The sequence below is a fragment of the Biomphalaria glabrata genome, chromosome 10 (genome assembly GCF_947242115.1).
Source record: "Biomphalaria glabrata chromosome 10, xgBioGlab47.1, whole genome shotgun sequence".
NCBI classification, from domain to species: Eukaryota; Metazoa; Mollusca; class Gastropoda; family Planorbidae; genus Biomphalaria; species Biomphalaria glabrata.
The window spans coordinates 11059215-11079699 of NC_074720.1; the positions used below are offsets into that span (position 1 = coordinate 11059215).

At 37.0% G+C, this 20485-nt stretch overlaps 1 protein-coding gene across 3 annotated transcripts in view; it reads right to left on the reverse strand.

Annotated features, from left to right (window-relative positions):
- LOC106074554 (elevenin-Vc1-like) overlaps positions 1–20485 on the reverse strand; it is a 94191-nt gene that overhangs the window by 44127 nt on the left and 29579 nt on the right. The window lies entirely within an intron of this gene.

The window sequence follows — 20485 nt, forward strand, 5'->3', positions numbered from 1 at the left end:
GATTCTGATAACAGAATTGATTACCTACAAAGACCGTATCACAAACAAGGAGATTAGAAAAAGGATCCCAATGGCTCTTGGGCCTGCTAAACACTGTAAAAAAAAAATGGAAACTAAAACTTCTTGACCATACTACAAGGTCTTTGGGTCTTAATACCATGAAAAAGAAGAGGCAGACAGAGAAACCGATGGGCAGACAACATCAAAGAATGGACCGGCATGTCAGTGAAAGAGTTTCTATTCAAGGCAAAGACAGGCCGGAATTGTGAGATACAGATCATGCTTGGTGCACCAAAAGGTTTAACGGACTCTTGGTTATGTGAAGGTGGCGGTGACCTTCGTTGACTTTATGAAGAGTGGATTGTTGTAAGACAGACAAACGTGGTCATGTATTGCGGGTTTGAATGCGTCTGTCTAGAACTTATTTTACAACTATGACACAGCTAAACAAAGGGAAATCCATGTATCAAGTTTCTAAAGGTCACATAATAAAGATGATTTCAACAGGCAAATCCTTAAACAAAATGTTACAAAGACAAATTTTTTAAATATAAATTTGTTACGTGTGTGTGTTTTTTTTTTTTGTTGTTGTTGTTTGTTTTTGAACACATATCCGATAAATTGGGACAGCAATGTGAATACTAACAAAATGGCGGTCTAGCAAGTCGGTTTCCGGTGAGTCTTGGAAGCCATTAGTTGATTGAATAAAAAAAAAATATTTGTGGAAATTAGGTTTGAAAAAAAAATCCGTCTGCTCGAGGAAAAGAAGACTAGGAATAGAATAGGGTAGACATAGAAAGAGATAGATGGCAAAGGTAAACAGTTGGGTATATATGTATAATCAGGGCCGGTCCTACAGGTTGCGGGGCCCTATGTGAAACGGATTGCACGGGGCCTAATTTGGGCTGTGATAAGTATAATAAAGGAAAAATAAGATTTTGAATTAGAAAATAAATTCGTCTTTGCATTTTATTTATACTTTACTAAGTACAAAAACAATGTCAAATTAACTTTACAAGCCATCTACAGTATATAGTAGTTTTTCCAGCAGATAAACATCGATATTTGCATTTTAGATTTAAAATCGACTAGCGAGTAGGATTGACGTTTTCCATATTGAATGACACCCCGAAATGACAATTTTGTCTGTTTAAAGGAGATTTGTATGAGTTTTCAGAAGATTTTAATAATTTCAGGAGATTTTCATGACTTTTTCTTATATTTTTTTAATTTTAGGAGAATTCCTGGAACCTTTTAATAATAAGTTAAATGATTTAATTTAATAATTTACACCTAGAATTCGCATCGAGCGGGGCCTATGAAAGTGCGGGGCCCACTGCGGCCGCATAGGTTGCAGTGGCCTAAGACCGGGCTGTGTATAATAAGTTTTTTTGTGAACTTTTATTTTCTTAAAAATTGTTTCTATGAATTATTCCAACATAATAAGACTTGTCCGAAGATTAATGAGGAATGCTTAACTTCCGTGAGTATGCAGCACCAGACGCGGCCCACACATTTTTCCACATACAGCGCAGACATAACCATTTTCCGCCTGTGGTCAAATTAGATTTTCCTTTCGCCGTCTGGTAAACGTAAAGAAAGATTTTGGCGGGATAATTTTGTTTGTCTCGGTCCGTTATTGTTGTCAACTGTTCTCTCTGTTCTCTTCTTATGCTTCGTATCGATTAGTACAGTGGTGTAGGTAGGGGTGTAGGTAGTGGTGTAGGCAGTGGTGTAGCTATGGTGGGGGAGTAGGGGGAAATATTTGAAGTTCCCCCCGGCCCCCACTTCACCGGGGCCCCCAAACGAGTGTCCGAATTTTAATTTTACATTAAAATTAAATATTACGCCACGCCACTGCCATGTAATCTTGCTATTCGTGTTGTTATATATATGTATATATATATATATATATATATTATATATATATATATATAGGTTAGTTACCTTATTATTATATATTATTAAGCTATATTATTAAGCTATATATTTATGAAGTAAATTATCTGATGTCATTATGTCGAATGTCAAAATGCAGGGGCCCCTAAAGAGGTCAAGCCTCCCCCCCCCCAGGCCCCCAAATCCCTAGCTAGGCCACTAGATGTAGGCAAGCCTATATGAAATCAAGAAGTATCTCTTTAGCAGTTGGAGGGTCTTTAGCTATTAAATTACTGAATAGACGTGATCTTCATTCCTCATTAAATTCCTTGTTAGCAGATATTCAGGAGACATGTTAAAGACGATGGTCTTGACGCTTATCGATGTAGAGTTCGCCCCCTTTTTTATTGAACAAAAGTTAAGAGGGTTTCACGGTTCTAGTACAACGCTCAGCTTCACTTTGCAACAAACGTCGAGTAACGTTTTTCATTTCAATCTTCTCCAAATTTTAAGAACTCAAAAGCACTATCCCCTAGATCCTATCCCCGAGCTACTGTCCACTAGCCCCTATCCCTAGCCATTATCCCCTAGCCACTATCATCTAGCCACTATCATCAAGCCACTGTCCCCTAGCTACTATCAAACTATTTCTCTGTACCAATGAATTATCCACAAACGTGCTGATTTTGTGCATATTGAAACATTCTTACTTCGGCTTAGTTTTAGATGTTTATACAGAAACATTAGTTTTTAACATTGCAACTAAGCAGGGGTCTGGACACTGATGACATTTCTTAGCGTAGATCAAATGTCTAGACGGCCATCCTCGTTCTACCAATTAGCTTGATGAGATCCAGATTAGATCCAGATTATATCTAGAAATATTTTAAAGAATGAGCATTAAGCTTTTAAAAATCCATTCTGGCGGTCAACGGCTTTGTCTGCATCAAATATGAAAAATATACAGGTCGTAATTGGGTTTGTGTAGCCATGTGAAACATTAGACTCATCCTTAATCTTCGGAATCGAAGACATTGCCATATTATTGTCATCATTTTATTTTTAAATTGCAATTGCTCTTATCATTTTTTACCTTCTAATATTTACAAACTTTCTTTTAAAACACTGGCGAGGACTGAATTAGTGTTCCACAAACTCCTGGTGCAATTAACTAGTAAGGCCACCACGTGAAGTAATCTCGCTAAAAAATAAGCAAGGTGTTCCGCTAAATACTCAGAATGTGCAAATGTTCCGTTAAGGTAAATGTTAGTACTAGATCATATTTTTTTTTGGAGTGCGATATAGTAAACCCTGATTTTTTGTTAAATTATTTTTTTTCCTCTTTGGATTTTAAGGATGACGTGCCCGCGCGATTTAAGATAAATGCATTTCTGCATCGGTCAAAATCGCCTGACTCAGAGCGATGCTCATTGACAGTGGCAGGACCATAACAATTCCATTCTAATTAGCAAAAATGGGACATCCATTACCAACTGTAAAAATGTTTGTTGTAAAATGTTTTACATGTTTCGGATGTTCCTTCAGAGTTGAAGATAATTACTTCCAAGTCCAAACCTCCCGCAGGACGACGGGGGATGGGAGCGGGCAGGGTTTGAACCCGTGACCATCGATAAATCTGAACGACAGTCCAGCGTGCAAACCGCACGACCAGGCAGCCAACTTGCATAGAGCCCCAGCATTCCAAAGTCCGGGCCTAAACTGAGTATGGTATATTTAGTTTACAGTGTTCACTGAACCTCTCATCTTAAGATAGTAACTCTTACAGATGAACACGTTGAACTAGGGTAGCCGGGTATAACCCGCGGCTCGCGGGCCTTAGTTTAGGTATTACAGATCTACTGGATTTGATTTTTATTTTGGGCATACATACATACATACTTACTGTGTGCTTTATATTAGAGATAGTAAAGTAAAGTTCCCCTTTCAGACTTTGGGATCCATGGGGCAGATGATGTTAAGGTCACCTGTTTGTATGGCCAACCGTTAACGAGCAGGGTGTCTCGTGGCCAGCACAACGACCAACCGCCTTTACTTTCCCCAACTTAAGTCAGTTACCTATTAGAGTTGGGTGGAATCAGGAGCGCCCTAAAAATCTCAAAATTCAAAATCTCAGTCTTAACCAAAATTTGAAGCCAGGACCTTAGGTTTGGAAGCCAAGCGCTTAACCACTCATTCATCACGTTATTAAAAATAACTCTGTAGTCTCTGCATCAGACAGGCGGCAAATGGGATATTAGGCCTCTTAATTTGAGCTCATTTAAAGTAAACAGCATACTTGATGTTATGTCTTTGCTTCATACTTGATGTTATGTCTTTGCTTCATACTTGATGTTATGTCTTTGCTTCATACTTGATGTTATGTCTTTGCTTCATACTTGATGTTATGTCTTTGCTTCATACTTGATGTTATGTCCCTGCTTCATACTTGATGTTATGTCTTTGCTTCATACTTGATGTTATGTCTTTGCTTCATACTTGATGTTATGTCTTTGCTTCATACTTGATGTTATGTCCCTGCTTTATACTTGATGTTATGTCCCTGCTTTATACTTGATGTTATGGCCCCTGATTCATACTTGATGTTATGGCCCATGCTTCATACTTGATGTTATGGCCCCTGATTCATACTTGATGTTATGGCCCATGCTTCATACTTGATGTTATGTCCCTGCTTCATGCTTGATGTTATGTCTTTGCTTCATACTTGATGTTATGTCCCCTGCTTCATACTTGATGTTATGTCCCTGCTTTATACTTGATGTTATGGCCCCTGATTCATACTTGATGTTATGGCCCATGCTTCATACTTGATGTTATGGCCCCTGATTCATACTTGATGTTATGGCCCCTGATTCATACTTGATGTTATGTCTTTGCTTCATACTTGATGTTATGTCTTTGCTTCATACTTGATGTTATGTCCCCTGCTTCATACTTGATGTTATGTCCCTGCTTTATACTTGATGTTATGGCCCCTGATTCATACTTGATGTTATGGCCCATGCTTCATACTTGATGTTATGGCCCCTGATTCATACTTGATGTTATGGCCCCTGATTCATACTTGATGTTATGGCCCCTGATTCATACTTGATGTTATGGCCCCTGCTTCATACTTGATGTTATGTCTTTGCTTCATACTTGATGTTATGTCCCTGCTTTATACTTGATGTTATGTCCCCTGCTTCATACTTGATGTTATGTCCCTGCTTTATACTTGATGTTATGGCCCCTGATTCATACTTGATGTTATGGCCCATGCTTCATACTTGATGTTATGGCCCCTGATTCATACTTGATGTTATGGCCCCTGATTCATACTTGATGTTATGGCCCCTGCTTCATACTTGATGTTATGTCTTTGCTTCATACTTGATGTTATGTCCCTGCTTTATACTTGATGTTATGTCCCCTGCTTCATACTTGATGTTATGTCCCTGCTTTATACTTGATGTTATGGCCCCTGATTCATACTTGATGTTATGGCCCATGCTTCATACTTGATGTTATGGCCCCTGATTCATACTTGATGTTATGGCCCCTGCTTCATACTTGATGTTATGTCCCTGCTTTATACTTGATGTTATGGCCCCTGCTTCATGAGATAATTAGTATGTCACTTTTCTTTCCTAAATCTTGAGTTTCCTCTGTCACAACACGGTGGCGTTAACACATTGTCAACAAAATATTTTTTTTACAGATTCCTTCAGCGTTCCGTTTGAAATATCGAGTATTGTTGGACTGGCCTTGAGGGTTATGACAAGTCCACCCCCCCCCCCCTCCATTCTGAGGGTGTGGTGTGACATTGAGACACGATGAAAGAACGTTGCATGTCACTTTCCAGAATGTGGTGAACACAAAGGAAACAATCAAATGTCGTGTTCTGTGATTAAAATCGCTAGAGCGTTCATTTACACTTGAGGTAAAGAAAAGAAGTCTCTTCCCAACCCATCTCTCTTTCTCTCCGTGCCTCCTTTTCTCTCTCTCTCTCTCTGTCTTCCTCTATCATTTTCAACATTATGGAGCCTATGTAAGATGATATTGTTTTTAGACTTTTATTGAAACAAGAGTTATATTTTTTTAGAGTCATTAATTTAATTCTAATTAAAAACTTCGACTCGTTACTTTGTCAAATTAAAACTCACGAAATACTAACATAATTAAAATCTGCACCAAAAATCTATTTGTTGGTCTTGACAAAGCTATAATGATAATCTGAGTCTCCTGCAAGTGTTAGGCTTATTTCCGTAATAGTATAAATCTCAACTGCATTGTAATATACTTTTGAACACGATTTTTCTAAAGTGTTATCCAGGTTAACATAAAGACAAGTACATGTCTATCGAAATGTAGATTTGTTTTATCGAGCATATATATAGGACAAAATATAGGAATTTTCATTCTTACAATAATCAAAGTAATCTAATATTTGTGCGCATTTTTTGTTTTGTTTTTTTTTTCAAATCAACTCGTTCTGTCTGGCTGGTAAATAGTTTGTACACGTCACGTTATTTCATCCCATTCTCGGATCAAGTTAAGACTAGGTACAATAAATAATTGTTCCTAATAAATCACGATTCAATAAAAAAAATTAACCATTCAGTCAATAAATTATTTGTAATACATTTTTTTCTATATCGAATAAGGGAAATACTTCTACATTATTGTGTGAAATAGTTGTTAGTGCGCCGAGTTCTTGGATAAGCTTTTTTTTTTTATTTGTTTTTATATTTTGATTGTTTTTGTTTTTTTTTTGTTTTGTTGTTCTTTTTTTTTTCTTTAACCCTATTTTTTATTTGGCCATCAGCTCCTCTGCTGACACACTTCAAACGAATTTCAATTAAAATAATTATTCTAGTAATTGTTAAAAAAAGCTATTTGAATTATATTGGATTATGATCTCACAATCGAATGTAGAGGCTTTGTCTCTTTTTTTTTTTAATTCATTAGGAACTTTAACAACATAGGATTTGAAAACTAAAGTGTATTTTTACATTAAGATAATACAAGATGAACTTATTTCAGTTTACTGTTATGACAATTAATGGTTACCATGGAAATAAAACACTTAAGAATCGTATACCACTTGAACACAGCTTCCATCTCTTGAAGAGCGTTTGCATGAAAGAAGCCTTTCCAAAACACTCACTATTCTTAAAGATAACCTGCACCCATTAAACTACTGTTACACTGTTACATAAGATCTGAACGAAGTGGTCGTCTCCTTTCTATTAGGACTAAAACAGAAAGATTTAAAAACTCCTTCATCCCACTTTCGGTCAGAGTGTTACAAGATCATCTGTTGTCATCGAGAAGTACAAAGAAGTCTAATTTATAAGTGCGAGTGTGTATGTGTTTCGTGTGTGAATGTTGTTCGTATTTGCATCTATATTGTTATTGTACAATAGTTACACTGAGGTTGTCAAATGTAGTCAAACTGATCTTCCATTTGATTGGATCAATAAAAATTATCTTATCTATCTTATCTAAGAATGATAAAAAAGATGTGGTGCATTGCATAACTAGAACCGCTGACCTGGAATGTCTTGGGGTCTAACATTTCTAATTAGGAACAACTTTAAAAGAACAGACAGATGAAGCTGAAGTATAAACTGATAGGAAACTCAGTAGACAAATAACTATGTCTATGCATAGGGTACATTCCTTTTTTTAAATACAAAGCTCAGCATTATAAGAACTCACAAAACTATAGCTCCTTCCTTATGCATTCAATAATATATGTTCACCTGAACTCAAAAAAAGAATTTAGCATTACCTGAACTTACTAAATATGAAAATTAAATTCAACATTCTCTCAACCAGGATGAAGCTCAAGATTCTCTTATTCAAAATCTAAGATACTTTCCAGTTAATTCACAGAAAGGTAAATTATACTACCCCAAAAAAATTCGACTGTACAACGATTTGAAAGTCGACATTCATATTTTGCATACCGTAATTGTTACTATTTGTCAATATCCAGATCTTTCAAGTATAAACCAATCTTAACTAGAAACACATACACCAGTAGTGATGTTCATTTTAACATTTTCTTCTCATTTCATAGATCGTCGTCATTCATTAGGTTACAGTGACATTTTGTGACATTCAACGATGGAAAATAAACCTTATATATAAGGTTGGGAGAATGGTGTCACTATACATATCAGAACTAAATCAACTGGAAACTTGACAAACTAACCAATAGTTGCTTGAACTTTCTTCTGGTAGATCGAATGAATAAAAAGAAGGAACTGTGCTTGATTAAAACTATGAAATATCTCTACTTCTGGCAAAGACCAAACATTAGAAAGGGGGGTAACTCAGTGTGAGCCAGGGGTTAATGTTTGCTCAATACAGTTAGGTTGTCTGCCCATGTCTTTGCGCTCAATGACAACATTGCGGTCTGAGACAGTGCGTTCATACCAGAATTAGAAAACGTCCGCGACCGATACTTCTTTTCCTTGCATTAATAAATCAGATACCATATTTTTTTAAAAATAATAATAAACATAATAAAAAAAATAATATCAGACCACAAGATGTGCACTAGAAAAAAACATACTACAATATGATGAGTTAATAATTCTATGCAGTGTGACATATTAAATTATTAGAACAATTGACGCATGATGAGCCAGTGGCGGAGAAAGATACCCGTGGACCCGAGTTCAAGAATCTAATGCCAATGATGGTGCCATACCCTTCTTTAGAAACTCGAAGGTTGAATGTGATTTTTTTTTTAAATCCAGTCATCCTCTGCATGTATCAGTATTTTTAGAAAAAGAATTTCTAATATATGTACAACGATTTATATGTGAATGTGTGTGTTTCTGATGTAGCCATGTGGAAAGAAGAGCGGATGTTTTGGTTGTATAGACTGAAGATTTTCTATTGAAACCACGAGGTGGTCTGTCATAAGTGAAGGGAAACAAATACAGTTCTGGTGTGCATGCAAAGTTGAAGAAAGAAGAGACTAGCAAGAGACGTGAGTAACTTTAGTGAGTTATATCTTGTTTACATGATCGATTCATTAGTCTTTCTACATAGATCTGGTTTCAGGTTGAATCTGTTTAAATCTATAAATAACAATTTTATTGGTTTGTTATAAAGGAATACTGAATAAAAGAATGTATACGCCTACATCGGTCAAGATGCACTAGCTGTTTGGAGCTAAAAACTAACGTCCGGGTATTAACAATAAGTAATAGTGTAAATTGACTAAATTCATTTTTAACTTCTTCACCTCCACCTTCAACTTGAACCAATGGGGCACCACACATGATATGTCGAGCATCTTTCTCCATTCCTCTCTGTCTTTTGCCTAGGATAGAATCTCTTTCGATGACAGACCTGTCCATTTGTTTATGTTCTTCTTTTTCCTGGTACTGTTCCCTGAAGGAAGGTCTTTGCGAGCCCTGAGGACCTTGTGCTGTAACTATAACGTTTTAGTTTGCCTTTTTTTGACATAGGTCAGCAGGTCATCGTGGGGCTCATATGCCGTTGTGATCCTGTTTCAAATCTCTTAGTTTGTGGTGCGGTCTATGTATAGGATACATTTGATCCTTTTATAGCATCTCAATTTCTTTGCTAGGATCCTCCTTGTCTAGCTCTATATTCGATGGCAGTGTTGGTGACATCGGGTTCATGATTCATACTTTAATGTATATTCTAAGTCAGTGATGCTCAAAATGTACAGATACTGTGAAGACCCGTTTGTGCAAGGATCTCAGTATCTTGCCATGTGATTTTCAAGATCCTTCGGAGGCAGCGCAAGTGGAATGAGTTTAGTTTTCACTCTTGCTTGCGTAGGTAGTCCATGACTATTCTGCCGTACAGTAGCGTACTCAGAACGCATGCCTTGTAGACTTCCATTTTGTTAGCTGTAGTGAGCTTCTGGTTTTCCCAAACTCTTGGCCTGAGTCTAGTGAAGGTCGATGCAGCCTTAACTATGCGTTTTTTTTTTTTTTGTTATCTCCTCTTCCAGAGACAGGTCATCTTGAATTGTAGATCCAAGATAGCAGAATTCATTTACAGCATCCGGCTTGTTAACGTCTATGAGGATGGAGGTTGAAATTACATATAGGCAAAACACGCTGTAGCTTAGGGCTCCAGCATGCTTGGGAGGTCCCCCTAAAATGGCTCCAGGGATTTATTTCATTTTGAAGAACGTGCAAACGAACTATTGTCTTCTGTTGGTTAAAGGGTGGGCCATATTTCAAATAGCTAAAAGCCTTTTCTAGTTTACATCGGTCTTGAATATTTGCAATTGTGAATTCTCAAAATCAAGTGCAGTCACAGTAATCTTCTCTTTGTAATCTTTTTAACTCTTTCTCTCCATAATTCGTTTTCACGTTCCGACGGAATTATTCATTTTGTCCATTAATAGTTCATAAGCCTTCTATGATTGAACCCCAATAACGTTTGTTGTTTGTTATCAGAAAATGTTTTATTTTTGGTATACAAGTAAAGGGAAATGCATGCTCTTTTTTTTTATAAAACACAAATTAATGTTTATAAAATCAAAAATTAATTTAACGGTGTCAAATCAACGACGGTATCGTCAATTAGGAGAGAAAGAGTTAATATCTTGTTTACTTTCAACAGTCGCAGTTTCACGAGATAAAATACAGTAAGAGATTAATAAGAAGGTAAATCCACGTGGAGAAATGCGATGGATATATAAACAAACCTCTAGTCTGGAGAAACGCAAAAAAATTTTTTTTTTTAAATGAGAAGCTGTAGATCAGGAGAAAGAGGACGATAAACGAAACCCAGGGCGCCTAGTGAATGATCACTAATGTGACCTAAATAATAACAAGAAAATAGTTTTAAAAATCTCTTATAACAGACAAAGCTAATCTAATGACAGAGAACTCGCCCTTACAACTATATCAATAATTTCGAAGCTATTTCCCTTATTCGATATCAAATTAAATCATTTGTTACCAATAATTAATTAACTAATTGTTGTTTTTTTTATTGATTTTTTTTTTAAAGTGCAGTAAATAATTGTTTAAAATATAAAACATTCAGTCAGAGCTTTGTTTTTTGTTGTACTGAGCCAATTAGGAAAATTCCTACAGGCTCTTATACTTGGGACAAACAATACACATTTATAATAGCTAAAGTTTCAGCATATGACTCGCATACCAAGCAGGTTATATGGCTGAAAAATGGCATTGACTTTGCAAATGGCCTGAAATTCCAAGATCTCGTTCTCATTAACCTTACGATGAACATTTATACTTCGTGTGTTGTCTGTTTTATGTCTGTCTTTTGTCTGTCTTATGTCTGTTTTATGTCTGTCATTTGTCTGTTTTATGTCTTTTTTATATCTATTTTTGACTGTCTTATGTTTTATGTTTGTCTTTTGTCTGTCTTATGACTGTTTATGTCTGTCTTATGTCTGCCTTATGCACTGGCGGATCCAGAACTTTGGAGTGGGGGGGGGCGATTTTTTTCCAAACCCTAACGCCCAGTAAACCCTAACCCTATGCATAAAACGTGCGTACAGCATATATATATATATATATATATATATATATATATATATATATATATATATATATATATATATATATATATCATGGGCGTAGCCAGGGGGGGGTTCTTGGGGTTCAAACCCCCCCCGAAATGAAATCCCCCCCCCAGCAGGGGGGGGGGACGGACTTAAGTGACTGATTGTTGCTTTCATTTTGTTTATTTTAGGTGAGATTTTAATACTAAATCATCACTTACCACAGCACAGCCGAGGCAGTTTTGAGTTAAAAACCCTCTACCAGGGGGTTTTGAGTTTAAATCCCCCTACCAGGGGGTTTTGAGATTTTAAAAACCCCTATCAGGGGGTTTTGAGATACAAATCCCTCTACCAGGGGGCTTTGAGTTTAAAACCCCCTACAGGGGGTTTTGAATTTTAAACCCCCTATCAGAGGTTTTTGCAGTTAAATCCCCCTCTTCTATAAAACAAAACAAAAAAAAAATGCAAACAACAATCCCCAAATTCCAACAGCACAGTTGAGGAAGATTTTGATTTTAAAACCCCATCCAAAATTTACGATAACCCCATCTTCAATAAAAAAAAAAGCAAATTACACACTCAAAATTCTATGAGCGTAGCCAAAGGGGTTTTGAGTTTAACCCCCCTCCCCCTTCCAGTTGGGGTTTTAAGCTAAAAAGTACCTCTTCAATATTAAAGAAAGCAAATTACACACTATAAAATCTATGAGCGTAGCCAAAGGGGTTTTGAGTTTAAATCCCCCTCCTCCAGATGGCTTTTTCTGTAAATTTTAAAACCCCTCCAGATGGTTTTGAGTTTAAAATTCCCCTACAGAGCGTTTAGAATTGAAAACCTCTCTCTTCAATATTATTTTAAAGGAAACTACAGTCACCAAATTCTGTGATTGTAGCTAAATTGGGTTTTGAATTAAAAACAAAACAAAAAAAAACCCAGAGATTTTTTAGTTTAAAACCCCTCAACAAATGATTTGACGAAAAAACTTTCCTTTTCCATATAAAATCTAAAGCGAAATACAGCCATGTAATTTCAAGAGCGTAGTCAAGAAAGGTTACAGATTTCTACCAGTGGCTTGGGCTCCATTAATTAAGTGTGAATAGTCTTCTACCGAAATTGAAAAACATTAAATGTGTCTCAACAAAGATGGCTAAGACAGATTTTAGGAGTCAGTCATAGAGATCGGGTCTAAATCAAAGAAATCATATGCCGAACTGGGAGTCGAATCCTTAGTAAGGTTGTGACAGAGCGTCGCATGAGGTTTTGCGGGACATGTTTTCCGACAAAATGAATTACGCAAAATAAGAGTTGCGGTAACAGCTTGCCGGAAAATGCGCCGAACGGCGCGAGAGGGTCTAAAAAGTCAGTAAGAATAGCACATTAGGTTTTTGAAATAAAACTTTTTAATAGCAAGATAATGCACTGTAGATACCTCAGAATATGCATTTTGTTGGCTTTCAATACCAGAAATAGTGCTCGGCGGCTTTCAATACCAGAAATAGTGCTCGGCGGCGGGGCTTCGCCCCGCGCTGGGGGAGCGCTGCGACCTCCCCCAGACCCCCTTGCTAGCAAGGGCGGGTTGTCTACAATAAACAATAAACGTCTTTCGAAAGGGTCAGAATGTTATAAAGATTAATTATAAATAATTATTTTTCGCGGGGGGGGGGGGGGGGGTCGGGGGGGGGATCCCAAAACCCTCCCCGAAAAAAAATCCTGGCTACGCCCATGATATATATATATATATATATATATATATATATATATATATATATATATATATATATATATATATATATATATATATATATATATATATATATATATATTCGATATATGAGAATAAAATAAGTCTGTTTCTCAATTTTCGGCGAAAAAAAAAACAGGAAAAAAAACAGTCATGTTGAGGCCTTTCTCTTGCACGCTTGGGGGTTTCCTCAGTGAGGTTCGGGGCGAAGCCCCGACAATCAAAAGTGCTTTCTTGCATTTTTCACTGCAGAAACGCTTTCTCCTGACATCTACAGCTCAATATTTATCAGTGGGGTAGCCCCGACGCAAAAAGCGTTTTCTTGCATTTTTCACTGCAGAAACGCATTCTCCTGACATCTACAGCTCATTATTTATCAGTGGGGTTCGGGGCGAAGCCCCGACTCCAAAAGCGTTTTCTTGCATTCTTCACTGCAGAAACGCATTCTCCTGACATCTACAGCTTATTATTCATTAGTGAGGTTCGGGGCGAAACCTCAACGCTAAAAGCGTTTTTTTTTGGCATTCTTCACTGCAGTAACGCATTCTCCTGACCTACAGCTCATTATTCATTCTATTATAAAGGGCCTTTTGAATAATATGGAAAAATATTCAAATATTCTAATATGAATTTATAGTCCCTTAATACATTGCAAATACAACCGATTTGTTCTTTGAAAAGATAAGATACCCAACATATTTAGATTAAGGCTTTGAGGATCGCCGCCGAAACAAAAAAATTCGATTAATAATATTCAATAAAATGTAAGCATAAATTGTGAGTTATAGTCCTAAATTTATTTAACTAGAAAAATATGAGATAGAGTAAAGGTTGGAAAAAGTCGACTAGGAAAAGATTATCTGGCTTTTGAACTCATCTCAACCGTGACTGATATATTGAAAAATTTCGTTTGAATTATAACTTTTCCAAAGCAAAGTCTTTCTTAAAATAGTTATGATAAATTCATGTGAAATTACACAAACTCTGTCTGGAAAGGGGAAGGGCGGTAAAATGAAAACGATTAATCGTCCCTCCTTTTTATAATTTCTGCTATTGATTGCATTTTGCATTAAAGAATAGGGGTTGGGCGACTCGATATAAGAATTTACTTTATAGCATATATAAATTATATTAGTGACAGATTTTTTTTTTATTTTGTAATTTCTTACTATAATACAAAAACGAAAAAGTATTGGTTTGTCCGATGGGGGTGAAGGTGATTGAATGTATCGCACTTCCACCTATTTATATTATATAGATATTCGACTAATTTTGTTCACATACTATGATTTCTCCATAAAAGTAGGACCGCCCCCCCCCCACTCAAAGGGTTTAGATGAGAAGGGCAGTAGAGGTATTCGCTCCTCCCCTTCCAATCGGCCAAAGATGAACGACATAATATAAAGCCCTGTTAAAATACCAATAAAAAGTTTTAATCATATAGATATTTAATTGATTCTTTTAGCAAGCTGTGATTTCTACAAATAAATAGGACCGCCCCCCCCCACTCGAAAGTTTATGGTGGGGGGGGGGGCGGATTGATGCCATCGCCCCCCCCCCCCCGACCCTACCAAATCGGCCAAATTACTAGGAGGGGGGGGCGAAATAATCTAAAAATAGGTTGAAATATAAATAATTAGTATATATTATTAACATAAGTAATAAATTCGTATACAAATTGTGTGAATTCTATACTAAAATTCGTTGGCCGAGTGGGGGGGGGGGGCGATCGCCCCTACCGCCCCCCCCCCTGGATCCGCCAGTGGCCTTATGTCTGTTTCATGTCTGTCTTTTGTTTTTATTCTTGAAAATGTACTCTCATATTAGATACAGTGAGTCTCAATTTGGGGTCAGTTAAACTCAATTTACGAGGGTTGGGGTACCTTATGTTGTTTTCCTGAACCTGGCCCCACGGGTACCATGCTAGGCCACTATTTGTTCTTCAAGCGAAGTAGCTTAAATATATTCTTAAATGTCTGGCAACACCCAGCTATAGTATACACCGAGACCTCCCCCCTCCACCAGGAAAAACATTCGTTGAACTTTTTTTTCATATAATTTATATATGTAATGACATATTTTATTATATAATTTTAACAGAGATAACTCTGACTAACTTATTTTTATGCATTTATTGTATCTAATAATATACGTTACTGGCTGACTTGGCCTAATTTACAACAAAGCCTCTTATTTTCTATGTCCAATGCGCTACGCAAAAGCTGTCCAAAGTTACATTTAAAAGCAACTATTAGTTTCGGATTCCTTGTAAAATATCTTTCCATTAGTAAGTTTAGCGATATAGAGATTGTAATGGTACTCAGTGAAGTTAGTTATTTTTTCATTTTTACATGTCATTGATTTGAAGATATTTAGTATTCAATGTTATTTAACTTTGACTCTTAACTAGGTGGATGTTTATCGTTGATCCTTATGACAGCGGTAAAAAAAAAAAAAACTAAAAAAAATTACCTGTCTCTTTTTTTTAAATATAGATCTTCACCATAAACTACTTTCATCTTATTTTTTTAAATTATTGATTTATTCAGTACCTAACCTAATAGAAACGTGTATAATATTACATATATCGCTGCCAGGACGTTTTTGCCCTTTAGAAAGATAGCCAATCATTAACGAAACTAATGAAATAATGACTAGACAATAAATAGCTCAATTGAAACTTTGAACCTTACACAAGACGAAGACTCTGGGAACATAAAATCAATAGCTTAAAAAAACAGGAATATTAAAGTAGGATAACTGACAGGTAGATACAAAGTTATAATGCTAAATATAGAAACTCTAAATCTTAACAAGAGATATAACTGTTAAAGAAATACTTCATTCAAATTTATGAAATATATAGAATAGAAAAAGTCTAGTTTGATTATTGGAAATTGTGTACAAATAGATGAGTTTTGAAGCAAAGTAAAAACAAACAAGAAAAACTCTGTACTTTCATTATACTTATAAATCCATAGTTGTGTATTAAGTGCTATTAGAGAAGTACAAACATTTCACTGTGGTTTAGACAATTTATCAAATTAAGGGATGTCTATTCATATCCTTCAAACTACCATTGAAAGAGGTGGCTGCAACAGGTTGGGTTCAAATAGTTCTAATAAAGAAGAACTGTACATCTTCGCCTGTGCTTTCCAGAGTCTAACCATCTTTCTTAAGTCAGGACTGTCAACTCTTTTCTCGAGTGACGCCGTTTGCCTAAACGAAACAGGCCCGCTACAAAGACGCCTTACTGAACATGATGGTGACGCGAACCCCCTACTGCCTTGAATAAATCTAACACTTCGGTTTTAGCCCGTTCCACTTTATACAAATGCATATATCATTTTTCTCTGTCGGTCTGGTACAAATTTAGGACACGTTAAGGCTCCCACTTCCCATTCTCGGATCAAGTTAAAACTTTGCACAATTATTCATCCTCGGTGACACCACGTGAAGCAATAAAGAAACATTAACCTGAGTCCATGAAACTCTGATGGGGATAGTAAAGGTGGTTGTGTGTTGTGCTGACCACATGACACCGTCGTTAACCGTCGACCATAAAAACATGACCTTCACATCATCTTTCCTATAGCTCGCAAGGTCTGAAAGTTGTACTTGAACGTTGTACTTAACGTACGCGTGAAGTACTTTGTACTGTTTCCTTGGCCACAGCGATCTTTCAACGGAAACATTTTTTGGTCTTTTTATTTTAATTGTTGTTCAATCTTCCTCTTTTTATTTCTTTTGTTTTTTTTTTTTTTTCTTCAGGTTCCAAAAAAAAAAATAAACCAATGAATTTATTTTGTTTGATATTAAAAAAAGGAAAATAAATCTGATCTGCAGTATTGAGGGATATGGCTTTAAATTTGGAATTTTATCCCCTAATATTCGCTTTGCTTTTTTTTTAAAGTATTTTTTTATTTGTATGTTTTTAACTTTATTTGACCTGAGCTTTTCTTAAAAGCAGAAATAATGGGTTGTAGACGACAGGAGAATGAATTTCTGAAACTCTGAATGCAGGAACACTCTTGGCTTATAAAGAGGCGGAGCCTCGCAAAGACAATCACTTTGCATGTTAACTTTAATGCTGCATTTCTGCATTAGCTTCCATTATATCGTCTCCACACTTCTGCTTAGCGCTTTATTTTCTTTTTCTCTCTTACAGAATGAAAAACATACAAAACATATATATCTAGGTCTATCTGTAAACCGTGACTTAAAGTCAGCAAGCAAAGTATAAAAAATATTTTATAAACAAAGCTTATCTACGCGGAAGAATCACAAAAATCACTGCAGTATATCTCAATCTTGCAGAAATAGGTTTCCTTTGGCTATATCAGTGTTTGCCAAACGTTCTCCTTAGGGGAAAACTTTCGCACATTTTGAGTATTTAGCGGAACTTTTTTTTTTTTGAGAGATTAACTCTCGAGCTGGCCTACTAGTTAATTATTCCAGTAGTTCGTGGAACACTAGGGTACTGTGGATCACTAGGGTACTGTGGAACACTAGGGTACTTTGGAACACTAGGGTACTTTGGAACACTAGGGTACTGTGGATCACTAGGGTACTGTGGATCACTAGGGTACTGTGGAACACTAGGGTACTTTGGAACACTAGAGTACTGTGGATCACTAGGGTACTGTGGATCACTAGGGTACTGTGGAACACTAGGGTACTGCGGATCACTAGGGTACTGTGGATCACTAAAGTACTGTGGATCACTAGGGTACTGTGGATCACTAGGGTACTGTGGATCACTAGGGTACTGTGGATCACTAGGGTACTGTGGATCACTAGGGTACTGTGGATCACTAGGGTACTGTGGAACACTAGGGTACTGTGGATCACTAGGGTACTTTGGGACACTAGGGTACTGTGGATCACTAGGGTACTGTGGATCACTAGAGTACTGTGGAACACTAGGGTACTGTGGATCACTAGGGTACTGTGGATCACTAGGGTACTGTGGATCACTAGGGTACTGTGGATCACTAGGGTACTGTGGAACACAATTTCGACTTGGTCCGAGAATGTGCAGCGGGAGGAAGACGTATACAAGAAGTAAACAGCCACATCTCTCAATAAGTAGCATCCATTTCACACCCAAAAAAAAAAGATTAAATACCAAGAATTAATTAAATACTTGGTTCATTTTTTGATTGATTTATGTTTTGTTAGGTACAATAACTAATTGTGTAAAGTTTCAACTTGATCAGAGAATGGGTGTGGGAGAAATAACGTGTATAAAAAAATTGTACCAGACAGACAGACAGACAGAGTGAATTGATAAAAGCTTTTGAAAGAGCAGATTACTGCAATTAACTGTAGTATGTCCCGATAACTAAGTGTTAGATGCATATAACAACACTTCGATTGTTAAAGAGAAACAAATGTGAGACATAATGTTATGAAACAAAAACAAACCCTAAGACGAAGCTAAAAAAACTGACTGAAAAAAAAATCAGGAAAGGACAAATAGTAATATTTAAAAAAAAATATAAGCAGGCCATTGGCTAGGCGTTGTAGAGGTCGTGATGTCATGTGACCTAGTCACGGATTACACGCTGGTAATATCTATTCATAACGCGGCGTTCATATATTGTCCCCATTAATCTATTGCGGACAAAGTTCCGGCGTTTGATCAGCGCATCACACAGCCTCCCCCCCCTCCTCCCCAGCCTATTTTCACCCCCTTCACCAATTTTTCCCCCCACTATCTCTCGTTTTCTTCGACATTGCATATGCCATATCAGGGCGCCCTGCTTGAAATAATAAAGGTTATGGGGATGGGGGAGAGTTGGGGGGGGGGGATGAAAATATGTTTAAACAGTCAATCGCATCGGACGTTCGGTTATAAATCTCTTCAGTTGCATCGGCTTGTGTCTTTTAGAAGCGCGCAACGGCCCCGATTTCCAGCCACATTCCGTCCTTCTGCCCATGGTGGTGTTGATTGTTTCCATGTTTCTTGTGATATTGATAATCCCCCCACCTCCCCGCTGCCAATCTTCCCCATACACAGTAGTGACACTATAACGTTTTAACGGACTATCGATTTGATAGGGGAGAGAATGTTCCATGCGACGCTTTTGCACTCTCTCACACACCTGGCTTTTTTCTTTCTCTCAAACCGTTCCCCCTCCACCCCTCTTTATTCATCGTGATCATACGCCTTTGTCCTTCACTACCTCCCCCCTTCACAATTTGATGCCATCCGCCATCGTAAACCCATTCCCTAAAACACCCTCCAACCTCTTTTTTTTTTCGCCTTTCCTCATTGTATGTGTTAATTCTACCGTCATAAATCAGTTGCTATCCGTACTCCAAGGGAGAATAGGAAAAATCTTTATAGCGTAAAGTTATCCCCCTCTAGGAACGAAAATAGAAAGCGGTAATCCCCGGTAAAATAGGAATATGGCGATAATTTCCAAAAATACTTTAGCCCAACCAACACGTTAACCGATGTGTTGAAATGTTGAATTTTTTGAGATGTCACTTTACAACGTTGATCAGAGGAAATTCTTGGAGGAAGGCCAGAACAGTAAGAGAGGAGTAGATTACGCCAGGATTGTCCGTTATAACACAATTAATAGAAAAGGGGGGGGGTACTAATTTGGCTAATCTCTGACAATAAAACCTGGCACGATTTAGCCATAAACATGTGTATTAAATCATATGATCTCTAGACCTCTAAAAAAAATATAAGGCTTTTTTTTCCAGTCCGAAGATTAAAGAGGAAAGCAGTATTTCACGTGGATACGCAGCCCCATCTGCGACCTACATATTTCGCCACAAACTACGCAGACATAAGCATTGTACGCCGGCGGTCGATTTAGATACTCTTTCGCCGTTCACGTCTGCCCAAGGCACTGGATTTTCTGTTGGCCTCAAATGAGTATCACATGGCCCTTGTAAGTGACCGTCAGCTGTCTCGTTCTGAAGCCGCATACAACGAAGTGCTTTCCTCTATGTCAGTTAAATCCTCATGTAAATAAAGTTTAGATTTAAATGTCTTATATTCAATGTATTCAGTTATTCTTAAAGTTTACATAACAAACAAAATATCACATGACACAAAATAATTTTTATGGTCTCACAACATGGAATATAAAACTTGTTCAGAAATCGTTCATTTGATTGTCCTTTTGTTTTCACGCAGTATACACGCGATAAGTTCTCGTACATTTCGCATGTGCTTACATCTCACGCGAAACAAAATGCGTAAGATGGGTATTTTTGAAGGTCCCTGTCTTAATTACTATTTTAAGTCCAACATTTCTGCGACACATAGCACAAAGTTTGTATGGATGGTGATTAGCCATTCCTTA